General features: G+C 52.5%; 1 protein-coding gene across 2 annotated transcripts in view; it reads right to left on the bottom strand.

The window, feature by feature from the left end:
- Nucleotides 1–21,815, bottom strand: part of LOC144942350 (branched-chain-amino-acid aminotransferase, cytosolic-like) — a 55,056-nt gene that overhangs the window by 17,805 nt on the left and 15,436 nt on the right. The window lies entirely within an intron of this gene.

Raw genomic sequence — 21,815 nt, 5'->3', positions numbered from 1 at the left:
CGGACAGTTGGCACGTTGGTTGGACACGCTACAGGAATTTTCCTTCCAAATTCAACATCGGAAGGGTGTGCGCCATGCGAACGCTGACGCACTTTCCAGATTACCGCGGCGCGCCCCTTGTAAATGTGAGTTGGGGACGCATAGGTGTTCGCCGATTCCAAACCCCCCTCAGCCGCTCACGTTGGCCGTCGAGAAGTCGGACACTCCGATGGAACCGGGACCGGCTGACGGGGTTTTGAATCTGCCGCGGTCTGTCTGGATCCGGGAACAGATGATGGATGAGTCATTGGTGTCCTTGCGGAAGCGGTCTGCTAAGGACAATGGGAGTCCGAGTACGGCTGTGGGGCCGCAAACCGCTCTCCGAGATGGTCTGCTTATGTGGCGGGAGGGGTTCCAGGAACGTTGGCGCCTGGTGGTACCAACGTCCTTGCGGTTCGAGTTGATTAGAACCCTCCATTGTGACACTCTCTTACATTTAGGGGTGCAGAAGACCTTGTTGACGTTGCAACGTCATTATTTTTGGCACGGCATGGCGACAGATGTCGTAGGGCACGTGCGCGCGTGCCCTGCGTGTGCACAACGTAAGCCGCCGAAACATCCTTACGTGCCGCCTCTCCAGTCGATTCAGGTGTCTCGAGTCAATGAATTGGTGGCACTGGACATATTGGGACCTTTTCCACCATCGGCGAGGGGTAATAAATATTTGCTGGTAGGGGTTGAGTACCTCTCCCGTTGGCCGATGGCCTGGCCGTTGCCTGATCAGTCGGCCGCGGCCATTACCGACGCCTTTTTGTTTGGGTATATTATGGATAAGGGGGCGCCTGAGAGACTCCTCACGGACCAGGGCAGGAATTTCTCTTCTAAATTATTGGCGGAAGTGTGCGCGGGCCTTGGGACTAAGAAAGTACGGACATCCCCATACCATCCGCAGACGGATGGTATGGTTGAACGGCTGAACAGGACATTGTCTGCCATGCTTTGCCATACCGTGAGTGAACAACAATCAGATTGGGATCTGCACATCCCCGGGGTGCTTTCGGCGTACAGGATGACGCCTCATGCGGCTACGGGATATTCGCCGTTTTACCTTATGTATGGTCGGGAAAACGTGCCGCCGGTGGATGTGCAATTGGGAACTGGGGTGAAGGGACCTCGGAAACCACTTCCTGAATACATTCAGGACACGGTTCGCCGAGTCACGGAGGCGCGGGAGAATGCCCGCGTGGCTACGGCCAAAGCCCAGGCCCGGAACGAGCGATATGCGCGACGGTCTGAGGGGGAGTGCCCTTGGAAGGTTGGGGACCTAGCCTGGCTTCATTGTCCACAGGTACGTCCGGGGACCTCGCCGAAATTGCACAAACCCTGGCATGGTCCCGTACGCCTCATTGCGGTTCCCAACCCACAGACAGCACGCGTCCAGATTGGGTCTCGTCGCTGGGTTGTGCATACGTCGCGCTTGAAACCATATGTTGCTCCCTTACATGATGCGTCATCCCCCAATGTTGCCTTGCCGGGGTCTGTTGCTGCTGACTCTCCCCTGCCTGCGTCCATTGATTTTGCTAGAGCGCCTGTCGTACCTGTTCCAGACAGGCCGGCCGTGACATTGCGGGGGACGAGGGGCCCTGCTCGGAGGACGCCTGCCAGGTCTGCGGGACCTTCGAGCCCTGCAGCCCTTCCGACCCAGCTGCGGGCACGGTCACAGGACAAGCCCAAGACTAACTCTTTAGAGACACGGGACGGCGGTGGACTTCCAGCTGCGACAGGGGGATTACCCCCTGTCGTTCCTCGACTTTCATCGCGTTCCCGTTCTGCGAGTGGGCCGCCGACCGTCCGGGACGGGCCGGCGACCCGCACACGTTCCAAATCGCTTACGTTTCGTTGAGTGTTGTTGTCTTGTTATTTTCTTCTTACAGTTGTATTTATTGCATGCTTTTGTACGATCGTTGATGTTGATTGCGTTGTTGTTGTTCTTGCTGTTACATTATATGCTTAGTGTCCTTTAGGGGGGGAAGCTCGGTTCGCCGCATTACGATTTGCTATTGGTCAGCCGAGGTCGGCTGGGATTTTTCTACGGGGGAGGGTGGTGTAATGCGGGCGTAAGCGACCTTCCGGAGGTGACGTCACGGGGGGTGGAGTCATGTGACGTGGGGGTAAGGTTCGGGGCTTTAAGCGGGTAAACCGGAAGGGGAAGGTAGTCGGGGTGTGAGCGGAAAAGAGTGAGGCCACGCGGGCAAGTGTGGAGAGGGGGGCGCCGACGGCCATCGGGAGCCAACCCCGAAGATAAGAGGAAGCTGCGGAGTGGTGTGCAGCTGGGGAGGAGACAGCCAGGAGGGCTGCGTGTTAGAGGCAGCGGTGTGGCTGCCAGGAGGAGCTGCGGAGAGAGAGAGAGAGAGCAAGAAGCTGGGAGAGCTGCGGAGGGAGAAGAGCAGCAGCGAGTACAGCCAAGGGGGGCTGTGTGAGAGAAACAGCAGCGGAGCTGCTGTTGTGGATCGGGCCGACATTGGAGTCAGCACCGTGGAGAAGCTACAGAGTAAAGACAGCCGTGTGGGTGTACAGCACGAACCGAATAATAAAGGACACTGAGCCAGACATCGTGGTCCAGTCGTTTATTACACATATCGTACATCCGCGTGGTTGCGAGCACGCTTGCTGGAGGGAGTACGCTGCTTCAGGTCACTCTGAAACCTGTTCCCGTTCCGAAACGTCTGCAAGTTTGCAGGGTGCAGTGTCCCAGTCGCCGGAATGTGCAAGAGGCTCGGCGTTCATTTTATTTATAGAGGCGTAGCGCCGCTGTTTTTAAAAGACACCGTACTAGCCGCGGGGAACCGTAGCGACACGACCGCACTCTGCGATAGCTGGCGCCAAAAAGCTGTACCACACGCCCCTCCCACGGGGCCTTTCACTTCCCATTCGGAAGGCAAACCGATGACGTACACGCACGTCATCGGAACGGGAAAGGGGTTATTAAAATGACGCGCGACTCCGTCTCTCCAGTTGCCGCCACCTCCAAACAAAATAGACTCGGATGTGCGAACCTAAGTCAGACGTGCGAACAAGTCTGCACGTAGGGTACGAACTGGCGTGAACTCGCACGCACAGGCCCGAACGCGTTTTCACACCCGTTAAGTCAAGCCGCTAATTATGCACGCACATGTACACACACGCTTTGAATGCACCCGTCTCTCTCTTACACACAGTACAATGACCCTCCCCCCCCATACGGTTGGGTCGAGTGCTGTTTGCGAGCACCCCTAAAGGCCGGAAAGCAAGCGCAAGAAGGGCACGGTGTGGCCGGCGCCGAAGTTTGCCACACCTCACTGGAAGCCCATTCAAGGCCCGAGTCAATCTACGGCGGTCCCAGCCCACTTTGGATATCTCTCGCCACCGATGTTATCCGCGGCTGGCAATCGAATTCGGGCGGCCCGATCCAAAGGGCGATGCAGAAAACCGCCGCATCAGCGTTCTCACGCGCGCGGACAAACAACTCCCACCGAAAAGAAAAAAAACGTCCACCGCGGGTACCTCAACGGCTAAATGAATAACCAGACTGAACTTTGATCAAATGCCAGCTCATCACTTTCCCAGCACACACGCGCTCGGTTTAGCCAGCTTCGGCACTCGGCACCCGAACGAACGTCGCACGGCCCAAGAAAACAAAAAGACAAAGCTGCGAATGGGTAAGTCGGCTTTCGCTACTCGGCACCTGTTTGCGATCCTTTTTCCTTTGTACGACTTTGCGAGCAACGGGTGTTCAGCCGTCGAGGGCGTGATGGGTTTGGTTTCCGTTTTCATTCGCGTTGCTGCTCTCTCATGTCTCTCCCCGGTACCGTTCCCGTTCCGCTGCAATGCGCACCGATGCCCGCTTTATTGAGGAGGTAAAAGATTCATCGATTGATTGAACCGGTTGTAAGTTGTGTGCGACATTGCAATCGCTTTGTCCGAGAGCCGGCGAGTTGCAGATTCACTCACCCACCGCCTTCAAAGCTCACGGTCCGAGCGGTGCCAAGATACAATGCGGCGCGACTCCATCGTTTGGGAAGTTCGCAGCCTTAGGTCGCAGCACAGGAAAGTCTTTGATGTTCCACGTGTACACGAGGTGCATGTGGGGTTCGGTGCGTGTTGTGTGTTCGGAGTCGAGTTACATTGCTTCCCAGAGCAGCAAGAGCCACAGTGTACGATGGTCGCCGCTTGCTCTGTTCAACTTTGCCTTCAGCAGCGCCTAAGTAACACGCTCCACACGCACACTCGCTTTGTCACGAAATCCGCCTTGCCCTCTTCCGATTTATAAACTATAGTCGTTGCGTAATTTATACGGTTCGTAGCGTACGACTGCGACCGATTAATAAGCATCTCACGAAAAAACACATTCCTTCCCCTACACATATATACACGCATCTTCACTTAGCAAGTATTTCACCGGATTTTCTGCTCAAAGAAAAATTAAGAATTGAGAATTAGACACGGGGTATAACAGTGGCATTTACAAAGTCAAGAAAAAAAACTGAAATGGAGTTGCGCGGGACATCTCCGATGTCAGATGAGAGACGGGGGGTGGGGGGGGGGGAGAAAAACTATTAAAGCAGCGGTCTCCAAACTTGTTGGCACCAGGGACCGGTTTCGTGGAAGACAATTTTTTCACGGACCGGGGGGGGGTCACATCATTGGGTCTTTCCCCCTCTTCACAGAAGCTCTCCAGCGACGTTTGTTTTCTACTCATTGTGGCTACTAGGGGTTAGAGCTTGTGGGCTCACCAACACTGTGACTGAGACAAGTGCGCGGTGCGGGAAAGAGGCGCGGACGGAAGTGGGAAATAAAATAATGGGGGCGAGCCACGCGCGGACTAAAATAAGTGTCGGATTCTGACTTCTCGTAAGGAGCGCGCAATCCAGATCCCTCGTGTGCGCAGTTGACAGCAGGGTTCGCGCTCCTATGAGAATCTCATGCCGCAGCTGATCTGACAGGAGGCGGAGCTCATACGGTAATGCGAGCGATAGGGAGCGGCTGTCAATGCAGATGATTATATTATATTATTTTATTATGTTTTATTTTTATTATTTTATTACTTCTCTTCTACGTGACTTTACCGCAAGAACCAAGAAGATGAAGCTTCGTCTGTCAATACAGACGATGAAGCTTCGTCTGTCAATACAGACGATGAAGCTTCATCATCTGTCAATACAGACGATGAAGCTTCGCTCGCTCGCCCACCGCTCACCTCCTGCTGCTGTGCGGCCCAGTTCCTACCAGGCCACGGACCGGTACCGGTCCGCAACCCGGGACCCCTGTATTAAAGGAATGGATGTCGACGAAGGGGAGAAGACAGAGAGAAAAATGAGACGTTGGGATGAGTCAAATACATTTGGAGGAGTGCGCCTCCGATTAGCACTGTTGGCTGCGCGAGGTGCAAAAGAAGTTCAACGTACGGGCGTACACACGTACGCGAGATCACGGGGGGGGGGGGGGGGTGGGGGAACCTTGGCTTAGCTGTGGGGACGTTTGAGCTGGAAAAGATTCACCATTTCCGTGTCCGTCGGATTTGTTGGACGGTCAACGCACAAGATTCACCGACCGATGTTAGTTCGGGAGAAAATAGGTACTTCGCACATTTGGTGATGCCCTGGTGGGGCTGGCGCTGACAGTGTGAGCTCTAGACATGAGGCTGGTGTTGGCAGTGTGAGCTCTAGACATGAGGCTGGTGTTGGCAGTGTGAGCTCTAGACATGAGGCTGGCGCTGACAGTGTGAGCTCTAGACATGAGGCTGGTGTTGGCAGTGTGAGCTCTAGACATGAGGCTGGTGTTGGCAGTGTGAGCTCTAGACATGAGGCTGGTGTTGGCAGTGTGAGCTCTAGACATGAGGCTGGTGTTGGCAGTGTGAGCTCTAGACATGAGGCTGGTGTTGGCAGTGAGAGCTCTAGACATGAGGCTGGTGTTGGCAGTGTGAGCTCTAGACATGAGGCTGGTGTTGGCAGTGTGAGCTCTAGACATGAGGCTGGTGTTGGCAGTGTGAGCTCTAGACATGAGGCTGGTGTTGGCAGTGTGAGCTCTAGACATGAGGCTGGTGTTGGCAGTGTGAGCTCTAGACATGAGGCTGGTGTTGGCAGTGTGAGCTCTAGACATGAGGCTGGTGTTGGCAGTGTGAGCTCTAGACATGAGGCTGGCGTTGGCAGTGTGAGCTCTAGACATGAGGCTGGTGTTGGCAGTGTGAGCTCTAGACATGAGGCTGGTGTTGGCAGTGTGAGCTCTAGACATGAGGCTGGTGTTGGCAGTGTGAGCTCTAGACATGAGGCTGGTGTTGGCAGTGTGAGCTCTAGACATGAGGCTGGTGTTGGCAGTGTGAGCTCTAGACATGAGGCTGGTGTTGGCAGTGTGAGCTCTAGACATGAGGCTGGTGTTGGCAGTGTGAGCTCTAGACATGAGGCTGGTGTTGGCAGTGTGAGCTCTAGACATGAGGCTGGTGTTGGCAGTGTGAGCTCTAGACATGAGGCTGGTGTTGGCAGTGTGAGCTCTAGACATGAGGCTGGTGTTGGCAGTGTGAGCTCTAGACATGAGGCTGGTGTTGGCAGTGTGAGCTCTAGACATGAGGCTGGTGTTGGCAGTGTGAGCTCTAGACATGAGGCTGGTGTTGGCAGTGTGAACTCTAGACACGAGGCTGGCGTTGGCAGTGTGAGCTCTAGACATGAGGCTGGTGTTGGCAGTGTGAGCTCTAGACATGAGGCTGGTGTTGGCAGTGTGAGCTCTAGACATGAGGCTGGTGTTGGCAGTGTGAGCTCTAGACATGAGGCTGGTGTTGGCAGTGTGAGCTCTAGACATGAGGCTGGTGTTGGCAGTGTGAGCTCTAGACATGAGGCTGGTGTTGGCAGTGTGAGCTCTAGACATGAGGCTGGTGTTGGCAGTGTGAGCTCTAGACATGAGGCTGGTGTTGGCAGTGTGAGCTCTAGACATGAGGCTGGTGTTGGCAGTGTGAGCTCTAGACATGAGGCTGGTGTTGGCAGTGTGAGCTCTAGACATGAGGCTGGTGTTGGCAGTGTGAACTCTAGACATGAGGCTGGTGTTGGCAGTGTGAGCTCTAGACATGAGGCTGGTGTTGGCAGTGTGAGCTCTAGACATGAGGCTGGTGTTGGCAGTGTGAGCTCTAGACACGAGGCTGGTGTTGGCAGTGTGAACTCTAGACACGAGGCTGGTGCTGACAGTGTTAGCTCTAGATATGGGGCTGGTGCTGGCATTGTGAACTTTGGGCTGATCTAAATATAGACGTGTTTGCGTGTGAACCGCGGGCGTGTGGTTTGTGTGCACCTGTGTGTTTCACTGTCGTGCGAGTGGGGCAAGTTTGCGTGTGAACAGTGGGTTGAGCGATGCGTGCCTCTGTGTGTGTGTGTGTTAGCGTGGCGAGGAGTTGGTTCTCGAACAGACACGAGCAATACCCGGTAGGCACGCAACGTTGGGCCAACGTGAGCACGTGGTCACAACCATCGGATCAAAGTTAGGCGCAACTTGGCACATTAACTGGGTGTTTATGTGACATCCCACACATGACGCGCGCATATGATGAATAATTCAGTCCAGGCATCGACCTCACTGAAGTCCATTTTGTTTGAAAGTGCTTTTAAAAATACTCAACGTGTTGAAAAAGTAGCCGGGGGCTCGAATTGCGAACGAATGCAAATGACTCAAATGGATCCACCATTTATCATTTCCAAAGGATTTTTTCTCGGAATAAAAAGGCGCCATATTCGACTGAGAAAAAAAAAGTCAACGGGAAGTAAATTAGACAACAAAAAACAAAAAGGTGCAATAAGGCAGCAAGCAGTCAGCAGCAGGACCAAGACAAAAACAAAGATCCCCCGTATAGCCTTCCCAGACTGTTGGGGCAAGTGCTGTCAGCGAGCACCTATGAAGGCCGGAACGGCACAACAAAGGGGTGGAGTGGCCAGCACCACGCCCGGCCGCCTTTGTCTCTCCGGTGGCGATGTTTACACACCGCACTAGGTACTCATTTGAGGCTGAATCGACCTAGGGGAGGCCCAGCACTGGTTCAAATAATTTTCACTGGACCAGGACACGGTCCTACAGGCTGCGACGAGACTTAGCGAGGTACATCCAAAAACCACTACCACCACACCTCTGGCGAGAGATGTCTTTTATGCAAGTAACAATCAGAGGTCGCAAACGGGTTTTGATTCCTTACCCGTACCCATACCCGGCCGCACCAGGGTCGCAATCGGGTACCCGTACCCTACCCGATACCCGCCTACCCGTACCCAGCCGGGTATCGGGTAGGGTACGGATACGGGTACCCGATTGCGACCTCTGGGATGAAGCCATGTTGCAGGCGCGGGTGGGTTGATTCTAGGAACTTGAATTGTGAGAAGAGACAAGACGTTGGGAAATGAGTGACAAACGGTTACTCACCAGTGACTCACGGCCTACCCGGCTACCCATACCCGGCCGCACCAGGGTCGCAAACGGGTACCCGTACCCGGCCGGGTACGGGTAGCCAGGTATCGGGTAGGGTACGGGTATCGGATACCCAATTGCGACCTCTGGTAACAATGCATGTACTGCTCAATTGTAGCAGATTTAGACTCGCGTCATCCATGCATGGAATTGCGTGTTCCCAGAACTAAATCTAGAGGATGTGTGTCAATGTTGTATGCATTTCATTCACGTGTAATCCCGTGGCCAACTGTACAGGGGCTACATTCATCACAGCGGTAACTAAATGACGACGCGAAATCGTGCACATGCATGGATTCCGCATTGCCTTCCAACATCCCTTTGCGCTCGGAAGTTAGTTTTAACTTAATGGATATTTTACGCGTTACGACATACGAATCAGAAACATGTGGACATTAACCCTTTCCCGTTCCGAAACGTCTACAAGGTTTGCATGGTGTGGGAGTCCCGTTCAACGATGAATCTCAGATCGCGCAAAGCGGTGCAGCGTTAATTTTATTTAGAGAGGCGTAGCACCATTGTTTTCAAAGACGTCGTACTCACCGCAGAGAACTCTAGTGACACGACCGCACTCTATGATAGGTGGCGCTAAACTGTGCCACGCACCCTCCCGCATGGCCTTGTTGGGAGCCTCGGTACATCTTCCGACCTGAAGACGTTCCGAAAAAGTTATTTTAGAAAGATATTTCACTGGTACGTCTTCACGTCGGAAGACGACGTACTTGTACGTCGTCGGAAAAAAAACTGATGACATACGCTACGTCATGGGAATGGGTTAACAAAGATCAGAGAGAGTGTGAAAATAAATGTAAGGTAATAGGTTTTAACCCTTTCAACTGGTACAAAAACTGACACCTTTATACAAGGCATCATGTTTGCAATAACCACAACACAAGCAGTCAAAATGCAAACAAAAAGAAACAACTCTGATAATGATATGCACTGTCCTTGAAGTTGATTGGTCCACACCTGAGACAGCTTTCTTAGAGCCAGGTCTCCATTGGTGTTGGACCAGATGGCCAGTTGAAAGGGTAAAAACCTATTACTATATTTTGCCACTGGTAAAGGACATGTCTCATAGTATATGTAAGGTGTTCAAAGAAGCACTGGGCAAACACTGTGCGACCCGTTGCAAAATCAGATGATAAGTTAGTCATTATACATTCTGGTCATGCTGTGTCCCTCACCTGATCTCTCGCAAAACAAGGCGAGCACCGATAACCGGGTATTGGATGACAGCTTGCCTTGGGAAAAACAATCTGCCCCACAATGCCTCGGGTGTTCCCACACGGAGGCACGGGAGGGCAGCGTCGCCCACGCGTGGAATCGGTCTGCAGCCATCAATAGTTCCCGTCTTGGATGCTATAAAAAGTAACATCTGTCTGGGCAGTTCCACAAATAAACTGGGCTATAGAGCTCTTTTTCAGAAGCGACCCGGCCACAAAATTACAGCTCAACGAAGTGGCTTATGATGTGGAAAGTCATAGCAGTCGAATAATCTAAAATACGTCGATTCAAAATGTGGAGGAAAAAAACCTTGAAGACGCGGAGAAAAATCTGCGTGACCACGACGAGAGAGGGAGACACGCAAACTCCAAATATACAGCAGGCGTCAGGGTCGGGATCGAACCCACGACCTCCTGTGTACCAGGCGAGGTAGTTAACATCTCCTAGCCACCGTGATGATGATGAGAGGGAGAGACACGCAAACTCCAAATATACAGCAGGCGTCGGGGTCGGGATCGGGATCAAACCCACAACCTCCTGTAAACCAGGCGAGGTAGTTAACATCTCGCCACTGCGGCACCCCAGTCGTCTACCACCGACACCTTTAAAGTGTCTCTGCCGCATGTGGTGTGTGCTGTGCGAAGGCTCGCGTGACATGGTGTCCCGCACGTCGCTCGGAAACCCACGGGGGTTCCTTTCCCACCCACGACGTCGCCAACGAAGAAGGTGATGTTCACCACGTGACCATCTCGTGTATGTATGTTGAACTTCTTTCGCACCGTACGTAGCCAACAGCGCCAATCGGAGGTTTCCGGGGGGGGAAGGACAACAAACTGAACACAAAAATCAGTCTTCTTGGTTCTTTCGGTAAAGTCACGTAGAAGGGTAGTAATAAAATAATAAAAATAAAACATAATAAAATAATTCTCACTCTGAATGTCGCCTCGACAGACCTGGTTTTCACCTGAGGACGGCTACTTGCGTTGTGGCCGAAACGTCGTGAGAATTATTTTATTATGTTTTATTTTTATTATTGTATTACTTCCCTTCTACGTGACTTTACCGAAAGAACCAAGAAGATGAATCCCTGCAGTCACGAAAGCTTTAAATCGAAACAAAAATCAGTGTTTAAAGAATGCGTTTTCAATCTGGATATAAAAGTGCATAGCTCCAGTGGCTTCCTAATGTCGGAAGGAAGCGCGTTCCAGACGGCCGCAGAAGCGCACACAAAAGCGCGCGATGCGTTGACCACCTTCGTTCGATGGCCGAGCCAAAATCCGCTGCTGCTGTGCGGATGACCGGAGTTCCCGTGATGGTTTATGTTCCTTGACGAGATCAGCAGCAAGGTATTGCGGTCCATTTGTGGCAAGCACTTTGTATGCAATGAGTGAGACCCTTTAATGTATTCGCTCAGCAACCGCAAGTAAATGCAACTCTGCGAGCACTGGACGGACACGGTCGGATTTTGCAGTACCCCGTCACGACACGTGCGTCCGCGTGGTCGGTTTGAACACCTGGCAAATAAATGTCCCCGTGTCTTAATGTTCACGACGACGGAAAGTCCCGTGTCACCTTATACCCGTTGCCAATGCATCCGCTCGATTCTAAAAAGCAGGGATGTAAAACTTTTTTTAATGTTACCAGGTAAGGCTCCATTGAGCGATGTAGCTCTTTTTCAGAAGTGACCTGGCTGTCACAAACGATAGCTCAACCAAGCAGCTTATCACGTGGCAATGTACAGCAGTCAAATGCTCTTGAACGCATGTTGATTCTAAATGTGGAAGGAAAGTCCAGAGGACCTCGAGAAAAATCCACGCGACCGTGGGGCGAGAGAGAGAGACACACGCAAACTCCAAATATACAGGTGTTAGGGTCGGGATCGAACCCACGACCTCCTGTATACAAGGCGAGGTAGTTAACATCTCTCCACCATGGCACTCATGTAACATCGATGTATCGATTAACATCGATTCTGATGCTCATGATACAAGCATAAAACCACGTTAAAATTATGTTATAATTTCCGGCAATAACATGGAAATACATTTCATCAGTGTAAACAAAACTGCAAAGCAGACCAAAGTTGATCAGGAGTAAACATGAGAGGGTTAAAACGAGACTCAAAAAAATAATAATACATTATTGGTTCGAATCGTCACAATCTTGACAATTCGTTCCAATCACAGGAGGAGGGGGGTGGTGATTTGTCAAGGAAGGGTAACAAAGCAATAGGAAACATCACAATGGCAAACAGAACGCCGTCACAGAATTCTACAGGGAATGCACGGGGGGGGGGGACCACCACAAAGGTCACGATTAAAAGGACTGTGTCGAGAATAGGTCTGCATAGATAACCTTCAAGATACATGGACAACACCGTACTGCGAAACGTAACGCAGCAACACCTGTGCCACGAAGAAGGGACACTGCCGGGAAACGTGGCATTTTGTCATATTTAGTTTGATTTTTAAAGGCCACAGCGTTGATGACGAATGTGCCACCACTGGTGACGCAGCAGCAGCAGCATCACCAGATAATTTCATTTTACCAACTATTGTAGAGGTGCAATGGCGGAGCCAGGGTGTTCAGGTAGGGGGGGCAACCCCTCCAGCAATGAGACATGATAGAGGAGTTGTTAGTAGTAAGTGAGGACTTGTCCCTTGCTTTTTATTCGACACGTGTGCGGCGATGGCGCAGCCATCGATCGAGGGTCGAATTCGAACCGCGTTGCGTGATCGGCATCGCGCTCGCTGAAGGTGAAAGTCGTGCACTGTAGACGCAACTGCGCACAATTCTGTGAGTCACTTATAACCGCTTTGCCGTTACTTATTGCCAATTATGGACTCAGACTATTGTCCTATCATCTCATAGAGTCCCTGGCACGTAGTAATATGCTACACAGTGGCAGTGGTGGTCGCAAAATGCCGATTTATTATGAATAAACCACAATGATCCGATATAAATTACGGATTTCGATCGGATCATTGGGGGGGGGGGGGGCACGTGCCACCCCACCCGCCAGTGTAGATGGTGTTTACATTGTGAAACGCAAACTGCAAAATTGGACAGGCCTTCATCGTCGACATTTGAACAGGTACCAGGTGATGGCTGTAGAGGTCATGCTTGGGTACACAGTGACTGTTTAGCCCAAGTGTATTTGCAAACCATGTGGTGCACACACACACGCAACGACCCCCGTGTAGCCTTTAACATGCTGCCAGGGCAAGTGCTGTTTGCTCGCACGAAGTGGCGGTGGCGTCACCAGCAGCAGAGTCAGCGTGTGTATTTACACCAGAGGTCGCAAACGGGTTTTGATTCCTTACCCGTACCCAGCCGCCCAGGGTCGCAAACGGGTACCCGTACCCGTACCCGGCCGGGTATCGGGTAGGGTACGGGTATCGGGTACCCGATTGCGACCTCTGGGATGAAGCCATGTTGCAGGCGCGGGTGGGTTGATTCTAGGAGCTTGAATTGTGAGAAGAGACAAGACGTTGGGAAATGAGTGGCAAACAGTTACTCACCAGTGACTCACGGGTCTACCCATACCCGGCCGCACCAGGGTCGCAAACGGGTACCCGTACCCGGCCGGGTATGGGTAGCCGGGTATCGGGTAGGGTACGGGTATCGGGTACCCGGTTGCGACCTCTGATTTACACTGCAGGAGGAATCCGATGGGCTATAAACATGTTATTGACAGATGATGGGCTATAAACATCTTATTGACACTTTGAGACCTCTTTTACCAGTGGCAAAATATAGTAATAGGTTTTTTCCCTTTCAACTGGTACAAAAACTGACACCTTTATACAAGGCATCATGTTTGCAATAACCGCAACACAAGCAGTTAAAATGCAAAAAAACAACAACTCTGATGATGATAATGATATGCACTGTCCTTGAAGTTGATTGGTCCACACCCAAGACAGCTTTTCTTAGAGCCAAGTCTCCATCAACTTCAAGGACAGTGCATATCATTATCATTATCAGAGTTGTTTCTTTTTTGTTTGCATTTCAACTGCTTGTGTTGCGGTTGTTGCAAACATGATGCCTTTGTATAAAGGTGTCAGTTTTTGTACCAGTTGAAAGGGTAAAAACCTACTACTATCTTATTGACAGATGTCCAATATCAGATTCTGTATTTATACTCGAGGAATCCGATGATCTATCAAGCTCTTTTTCGCAGATGTCCAGTAGGGACGGGTCAAAACGTTATAAAAAAAAACAATACAAAGACACAACAGGAGTGCCAAGTATACGAAATACAAACAAATCACTTTTTTTTAAATGGTACAAACAAAACCATGTTTTTATCTTACCGAGTCAAGCCACACATTGATAGCTCAACAGAGTGGCTTACGGCACGGAAAATTTTGAACCAGCCAAAATCATCCAAACAATCTAAAATTGTGTGCCAGGCTAGGTGCACTTTTGAGGGCCACGTTCAAGTGACAGTCAGAGGTCACGGCAAGTGACAGGCGGAGGTCACGGCAAGTGACAGTCAGAGGTCACGGCAAGTGACAGTCAGAGGTCACGGCAAGTGACAAGAGGTCACGGCAAGTGACAGGATGAGGTCACGGCAAGTGACAGTCAGAGGTCACGGCAAGTGACAGTCAGAGGTCACGGCAAGTGACAGGAGGAGGTCACGCCAAGTGACAGTCAGAGGTCACGGCAAGTGACAGGAGGTCACGGCAAGTGCCAGGCGGAGGTCACGGCAAGTGACAAGAGGTCACGGCAAGTGACAGTCAGAGGTCACGGCAAGTGCCAGGATGAGGTCACGGCAAGTGACAGTCAGAGGTCACGGCAAGTGACAGGCGGAGGTCACGGCAAGTGACAAGAGGTCACGGCAAGTGACAGTCAGAGGTCACGGCAAGTAACAGGATGAGGTCACGGCAAGTGACAGTCAGAGGTCACGGCAAGTGACAGTCAGAGGTCACGGCAAGTGACAGTCAGAGGTCACGGCAAGTGACAGTCAGAGGTCACGGCAAGTGACAGTCAGAGGTCACGGCAAGTGACAGGATGAGGTCACGGCAAGTGACAAGAGGTCACGGCAAGTGACAGGAGGAGGTCACGCCAAGTGACAGTCGGAGGTCACGGCACAGACCCCAATGTGCCGGTTAACCCTTGGGCATGGAAACTTGCCAGCTGATTCACTCCCAATGCGGCCAGCCAATCAGCGCGAGCCGTGCGCGCACACCCCCAGCCCGGCCCCCACCCCAAGCGCCCCCCCCCCCGCCCCTCCTCAACGCCCCCCTCTTCCCATTGGACGAACGCGCGCCCATGCCCACCCCCACACACCCCAAGCCCCCATAGCTTCCGAATCGATTCTAAGTGCACGATTCCGACAGTTTGCGATTCTCAAGTTCACGGCACGCCCGGCCGCGGAGGCGAATCGCGCCTTTCGAGAGTCGATAGGCGAGAATCGATTCTTGGTGAATGAGCACGAATACAGTACACGTGGTGGTTCGAAGCCGGTCACACGCTTTGGCGTTGTACTGCGCCACGCCTGGAGATGGATGGGGAACGTGGCGCTTGGGAGTGAACTGCGTGGGCTGACGGAACATGCGGTGTTTAGGCGATGTTAACGAGCTGGCCTGGTATAGAGGAAGGCGTGGGTTCGATTCCGACCCTGACGCCTGCTGCTGTATATTTGGAGTTTTCGTCTCTCTCTCATCATCATCACGGTGGCTAGGAGATGTTAACTACCTCGCCTGGTCTACAGGAGGTCGTGGGTTCGACCCTGACGCCTGCTGCTGTATATTTGGAGTTTTCGTCTCTCTAAAATCATCACGGTGGCTAGGAGATGTTAACTACCTCGCCTGGTCTACAGGAGGTCGTGGGTTCGATCCTGACCCTGACGCCTGCTACTGTATATTTGGAGTTTGCGTCTCTCTCAGTCATCATCACGGTGGCTGTGAGATATTGACTACCTCGCCTGGTGTACAGGAGGTCGTGGGTTCGATCCCGACCCTGACGCCTGCTGCTGTATATTTGGAGTTTGCGTGTCTCTCTCTCCCCGTGGTCGCGTGGATTTATTTCCCCGGGTCCTCCGGTTTTTCCCCACCACATTTAGAATCGACATCACGCGTTTAAGAGTAACTTTTGCCGCTGTACGTTCCCTAGCGATGACCATCAGCAGCCACTTGGTTGAGCTATCATTTGATAGCCGGGTCACATCTGAAAAAAAAGAGCTACAGTATAGCTCAGTTGGGGCATGACCTGGTAAAATAAAAATAATATATATGAGCAGACCAGCAAACGACAGCGGTACCGAACAGTACAAACGACGTTACAGCATCGAAGAGTTGGGGACGAGGCAGGAGACAGAGCAGACGCACAGCTACACTTACACACGATACGCAGAGAGACAGCGCCAGACCAACGCTGGAAAAATGAACGAGATTGCGCAGAGCGAGACGCAAAAAATTCTTGGAACGGTATCAGACGTCGTTTGAGACACACAGCAGGCAAAGAGACGTATAGCAGCAAGTTTCCACTCTTGCTGCCAAAGTGTACACACACACGCACAATAACGCGTCAATGTAAACATCTGAAATGCCTCCAATTGGGAAGGAAAGATTTCGACATTTCAGCCGACTTGGCACCTCGGACAAAACGAGAAAATGTTCTTGATTTCAAGTTTTCGTGACTGCAAGGATTCATACTCTTTGGGTTTTTCGGTAAAGTCACGTAGGTGAAAATTTTAAATTTATTAAATCACGACGTTTCGGAGGCAACACAAGCTTCCGTCTTCAGGTGGAACGGTCACAGCAAACTTGATACAGTCATTTTGCTGTGATGGTTCCACCTGAAGACGGAAGCTTGCGTTGCCTCCGAAACGTCGTGATTTAATATTTTAATTTTTTAACTACGTGACTTTACCGAAAAAACCAAAGAGTAGACAATGTTCTGTAGGTTTTTTTTATTGTCGACGACACTACTGGCTGAGGGCCGGACCTCTACTTGGGGGTTCATTTGACCATGTCACTTCGCACCGGTCAGTTCTGGATTCTTTGTCAGGGTGGGGTAGTGGGCATACCAAGGTACTTCACATGTTTTTTTTACATTTATGACAATTTGCAACAAGACCACGAGAAATGTGCCTCCGTAGATCACCTGGAGAAGCTTCCGGGCACGCGTTGACAATGACGGTGAACAAGTGGAGACCCCCTTTGACTTTTTGAAGCTATTAACATTACATTTGTTAATTGTTTTTTTACCCTTCTATCTGGCAACAGAACTGACACCTTTTTTACAAGGAGTCATGTTTGCATAGACCACAATACCTGCAGTCATAATGCAAACAAAAAACATAACTCTGATAATGTAGGCACTGTCCTTGAAGTGGATTGGTCCACACCCGAGACAGCTTTCCTTAGAGCCTAGTCTCACATGGGTTGGACCAGATGTTGCCAGATAGAAGGGTAAAAAAAACAATTATCATATTTTTTACTGCCAAATAAGGTTCCAATGGTGTAAATTACATTTCTTATCACGTTACAGTGAATTCTTATCCGTTCTGTTGCCATCAAAAACGATAGTCCCATACGAGTGTCAACATTTGTTTAAGCACCCTGCATAAGTAGAGCACAACAATAGACACAATTGCTGCGTTGCCCCTTCCAGTACACAACAACAACAAGTTGCCCCCCCACCACGACAACCGGTTGTGTGTGCCCAGTGGTCAACCTCCCGTACAAGGCACGAGAACCCAGGCACCCTGGGCTGGACGGCATTACAAACGGTGGCGATGTTCCTCCCAGGTGAAATGTTTGAATTGCGAAGAGAACAGAACGAATGTTCCAGACGGACGGCTCTTTCCCCATGGCTTGTCGGGAAGGAGGGGAGGTGACGACTGCCTCCACCCCCCTAACCCCGTAAATGTTCGTGAATGTGTCTCGTAAAGGGGCTTTTTAGATTGCCATCACTCTTGTATGCAACAAGTTAGTGAGATGGGCTTTTTCCGGATACTCTACGGTGATGAGATGTTAACTACCTCGCCTGATATACAGGAGGTTGTGGGTTCGATCCCGACCCTGCCGCCTGCTGTATATTTGGAGTTTGCGTCTCTCTCATCATCACGGTGGCTAGGAGATGTTAACTACCTCGCCTGGTGTGCAGGAGGTTGTGGGTTCCATCCCGACCCTGACGCCTGCTGCTGTATATTTGGAGTTTGCATCTCTCTAATCATCACGGTGGCTAGATGTTAACTCCCTCGCCTGGTGTACAGGAGGTCGTGGGTTCGATCCCGACCCTGACGCCTGCTGCTGTATATTTGAAAATTGCTTGTCTCTCTCTCTCTCCGTGGTCGCGTGGAATTTCTCCGGGTCCTCCGGATTTTCCCTCCACATTTAGAAATCAACATCACATATAGAGTATTTGGCTGCGATACATTTCCACGTGATGATGAGCCACTTCGTTTAGCTATCGTTTGTGGTCAAGTCGCTTCTGAAAAAGAGCAGTATAGCTCAGTGGGCCTTCGCTAGCAAAATAAAATAGTTGAGTAGTTTAAACTCCTCCCAGAAGATTTACAACAGCAGCAGCAGCCTGCCTGCCTGACGATGCCTACATCGGTCACGAACAGCAGTCGACCACAGACTACTACAATTGAAGTTTGCGAGCCGTTCTTACATTCAGTTTTGGAAGAAGCTCCCAGCAAAAAACGGGGTTGCGGCAAAACGTCGGACATCACGCCGACCCGACACGTGGCACTACAAAACAACAGAAGCTACACAGCAGTGGTGCATTACCTGGAGGTGCACGCCACCACCCCCCCCAAGGGGTGTGAGATGCCCTTTCTGGGGGTGCGAGATGCCCTTTCTGGGGGTGCGAGATGCCCTTTCTGGGGGTGCGAGACGTGACCAGATCTTATTTTTTAATAGGTAAATCATCTTAAAAACACAAATCAAGCACGGGCATCAACGTTACAACTACTGTGTTTCATCAAACATACATTTTAAACAATTCAGAACCAATGGCTGCGGTCAAGTTTAAGAGCCACTGCTATACTGCAACAACCACGTACCAGTGACGTGTACACAACATTGGCGAGTCCCAGCAAGTGGAACTCCCGGCGACGTGTACTCGCAACAGCCGAGGCTTCACGTTACACACACACACACATGCCACTAAAGGCAAAGGACCCCCATGTAGCCTACACAGAGCTACAGGGGCAAGTGCTGTTAGCGAGCACCTATTAAGGCACGCAAGGCACACGAGAGAGGGGTGGGTGGCTAGCATCACGCCGGCCGCCTTTGTCTCCCCCGGTGGCGATGTTTTACACATACCACACCAGGTACTCATTTGAGGCCGAGTCGACCTAGGGGAGGCCCCGGACCGGTTCAAATATTGAAACGTGAGCGGCAATCGAACTCGGGTCGCCGGCTTCGTGGCGCAATTACGCCAACCCACAACCATACTACCGCTCCCATGACATTGACACACACCACCACCACAACACACTTAACACCCATCACGACCACGCCACCCTGCCACCAACCCACCACCACATCCGCAAACCTCAACTGGCGCAATAAACCAAGGGCCCCGTAAATGGGCAAAGATTTCCACCCCCGGTGCAAGCCTTTTCAGAGGCTGCTTGTGATGGATGGGGTGGATGGGGTGAATGGGATGGGGTGGATGGGGTGGATGGGATGCATGGGGTGCATGGGGTGTATGGGATGGATGGGGTGTATGGGGTGGATGGGATGTATGGGGTGGATGGGATGTATGGGGTGGATGGGGTGGATGGGATGGATGGGGTGGATGGGAAGGATGGGAAGGATGGGGTGGATGGGGTGAATGGGAAGGATGGGATGTATGGGGTGGATTGGATGGATGGGGTGGATGGGATGGATGGGGTGGATGGGGTGGATGGGGTGGATGGGAAAGATGGGATGTATGGGGTGGATGGGATGGATGGGATGGATGGGGTGTATGGGGTGGATGGGGTGGATGGGGTGGATGGGAAAGATGGGATGTATGGGGTGGATGGGATGGATGGGATGGATGGGGTGGATGGGGTGGATGGGAAAGATGGGATGTATGGGGTGGATGGGGTGGATGGGAAGTATGGGATGTATGGGGTGGATGGGATGGATGGGGTGGATGGGATGGATGTGGTGGATGGGAAGGATGGGATGTATGGGGTGGATGGGGTGGATGGGATGGATGGGATGGAAGGGATGGATGTGGTGGATGGGGATGGATGTGGTGGATGGGATGGATGGGGATGGATGCGGTGGATGGGATGGATGGGATGGATGGGATGGATGGGGATGGATGCGGTGGATGGGGTGGATGGGATGGATGTGGTGGATGGGGATGGATGGGGTGGATGGAATGGATGGGGATGGATGTGGTGGATGGGATGGATGGGGATGGATGTGGTGGATGGGATGGATGGGATGGATGCGGTGGATGGGATGGATGGGATGGATGCGGTGGATGGGGTGGATGGGATGGATGTGGTGGATGGGGATGGATGGGGTGGATGGGATGGATGGGTTGTATGGGATGGATGGGTTGTATGGGATGGATGGGATGGATGGGGTGGATGGGGTCAATGGGATGTATGGGATGGATGGGATGGATGGGGATGGGATGGATGGGGTGGATGGGATGAATGGGGGTGGATGGGGGTGGATGGGATGGATGGGGGTGGATGGGGTGGATGGGGTGGATGGGGGTGGATGGGGGTGGATGGGATGAATGGGGGTGGATGGGGGTGGATGGGATGGATGGGGTGGATGTGGTGGATGGGAAGGATGGGATGGATGGGATGAATGGGGGTGGATGGGGGTGGATGGGATGAATGGGGGTGGATGGGGGTGGATGGGATGTATGGGGTGGATGGGGTGGATGGGATGTATGGGATGGATGGGATGAATGGGGGTGGATGGGGGTGGATGGGGTGGATGGGGGTGGATGGGGGTGGATGGGATGTATGGGATGGATGGGATGAATGGGGGTGGATGGGGGTGGATGGGGGTGGATGGGATGAATGGGGGTGGATGGGGGTGGATGGGGGTGGATGGGATGAATGGGGGTGGATGGGGGTGGATGGGATGAATGGGGGTGGATGGGGGTGGATGGGATGAATGGGGGTGGATGGGGTGGATGGGGGTGGATGGGGGTGGATGGGATGAATGGGGGTGGATGGGGGTGGATGGGATGAATGGGGGTGGATGGGGGTGGATGGGATGAATGGGGGTGGATGGGGGTGGATGGGATGAATGGGGGTGGATGGGGTGGATGGGGGTGGATGGGGTGGATGGGGGTGGATGGGATGGATGGGGGTGGATGGGATGGATGGGGTGAATGGGGTGGGCGAGTGCTGTTTGTTAAGAGCGAGTCGCAGCGTCAACGAGGCACGGCGAGGTTGCCACAACACCACGCCCGGCCGCCTTTGTCTCCCCGGCGCTGACGTGTACACACCAAAGCGTGTACCCCCCTTGGCTCATTTCAGACCGCGTCGACCTAGGGGAGGGCCCCAAAGACCGGTTCGAAATGTGTCGCCACGTGCGCTTGCTCCGTGAGCCAAAATCTGCCGGCTGATTCAGAGCACAGCGTGTTAACCGCTGCACCACCGCTCCCCACTAACACGCACACACGCACGCACACACCACCATAACAACAGCCCATTACCACACACACCACAACCTTCACACACAAAGACAAAGATCCCCCGTGTAGCCTTAACAGACCATTGGGGGCAAGTGCTGTTCAGGCGAAGACGCGCGCACACACACACAGACCCCACCATAACCCCCAACACCCCCCATTGTCACACATCCGCACACCGCATCACCACGCCGACACACGCACAAGACGAAGAAGATTGTGAACCACAACCATCAACAACCATCAACAAACAGCGGTGGTGGTGGGGTGGTGGTGGTGGGGTGGTGGTGGGGTGGTGGTGGTGGTGGGGTGGTGGTGGTGGTGGTGTGTTGGTGTGGTGGTGTGTTGGTGTGGTGGTGGTGGGGTGGTGGTGGTGGTGGGGTGGTGGTGGTGGTTGTGGGGTGATGGTGGTGTGGTGGTGGGGTGGTGGTGGTGGTTGTGGGGTGGTGGTGGTGTGGGGTGGTGGTGGGGTGGAGTGGTGGTGCTGGGGTGGTGTGGTGGTGGTGTGGGGTGGT

Source organism: Lampetra fluviatilis, chromosome 27, assembly GCF_964198595.1.
Source record: "Lampetra fluviatilis chromosome 27, kcLamFluv1.1, whole genome shotgun sequence".
Classification (NCBI taxonomy): Eukaryota; Metazoa; Chordata; class Hyperoartia; order Petromyzontiformes; family Petromyzontidae; genus Lampetra; species Lampetra fluviatilis.
The sequence above is the reverse complement of the archived record's forward strand: the minus strand, read 5'-3'. Positions and strand labels throughout refer to the sequence as shown.